The following is a 1,258-nucleotide window of genomic DNA, read 5'->3' as shown; positions in this document are numbered from 1 at the left end:
TGACTTAGTAAGATGATTCTTAAGGGAATCTGGCCTCCCCATTGACTTTGCTTGTCAGAAGGTCTGAAAAGGGGATCGCATGATCCCCGGGACACGGCAAACAGTCATAACTACGAGTCAGTTGCCAAGCCTCTGAATTTCGATCACGTGACCTGGGGGTCAGGGATTGAGGGAACGCTTGCAACAAATCTCATCCGTCATCCTCAGGCTGGTTTCGTCGAAACATCGCCCTGATACCTCCAATTCTACGTGGGGAAAAACCCAAATGACCAAAGATCTACATATATATATATATATATATATATATATGTGTGTGTGTGTGTGTGTGTGTATCTATATCTATCTATATCTATCTATCTATCTATCTATCTATCTATCTATCTATCTGTCTGTCTGTCTATCTATCTATCTATCATCTATCTAGATAGATAGATAGATAGATATAGAGATATAGATATATATATAGTTAAATAGTTAACAAGCATTTATTTTTTTATTACATTTAACATATTATTACATTTAACAATTTAACACACACACACACACATATATGTATGTGTGTGTGTGTGTGTGTGTGTGTGTGTGTGTAAGACCCACCCCTTTTTGATCCTTGTCCCCCATTTTCCAAAACTGACAAGTCCCACGGCAGCTTCTCCTGCTGGCTCCGTGTTGTTTTTGGCGACAGAGCTCCAATGAATGGAAGAATGAATGGAACCTCCAGCGTCAGGAATGGCTTTCTGAATAACAAAGGGTAGAAGGGGAGAGAAACCACTCCGGATACCCCTGCAAGTCTGGGTGGGTGGGTGGGAGAGAGAGAGAGACAGGATCCCAGCCCCCCCCCCCCAGGTCCATCTCCCACTCCCCTCCCTTTGCGTTCAGTTGGGCTGGAAAGGACGGCTTGGAAAAGCGCTCCGGAGAGGCGGAGGAGCGGCCAGGCTCTGGCCCTTCCTTCCTTCCTTCGCTCGCCCTCCTCCTCCGGAGCGGCTCTCCGGGCTGGCGCGCCTGGCATCCAGCTGCAGCCCGGCTTCCTGCCTTGGGCGCGATTGGCTGGCACCCGATCTCCGCCCTGCCCAGGCGAGGCGGGACCCCCCCTTGCTGGCGAGGAGACACGCCGAGCGAGCACGGCAGCTCATTGGAAGGCCGGCGGGGTGATTGACGGCTGGGGCTGTTTGCAGGGAAGAGAGAGACGGGGAGGGAGGGGTGCGTGCGTGCGTGTGTGTGTGTGTGTGTGTGTGTGCACGCGCGGGGAGGGGGGTTT

The sequence above is a fragment of the Vipera ursinii genome, assembly GCF_947247035.1.
Source record: "Vipera ursinii genome assembly, chromosome: 11".
In the NCBI taxonomy this organism is placed as follows: domain Eukaryota; kingdom Metazoa; phylum Chordata; class Lepidosauria; order Squamata; family Viperidae; genus Vipera; species Vipera ursinii.
Note: the sequence above shows the minus strand (reverse complement) of the source record.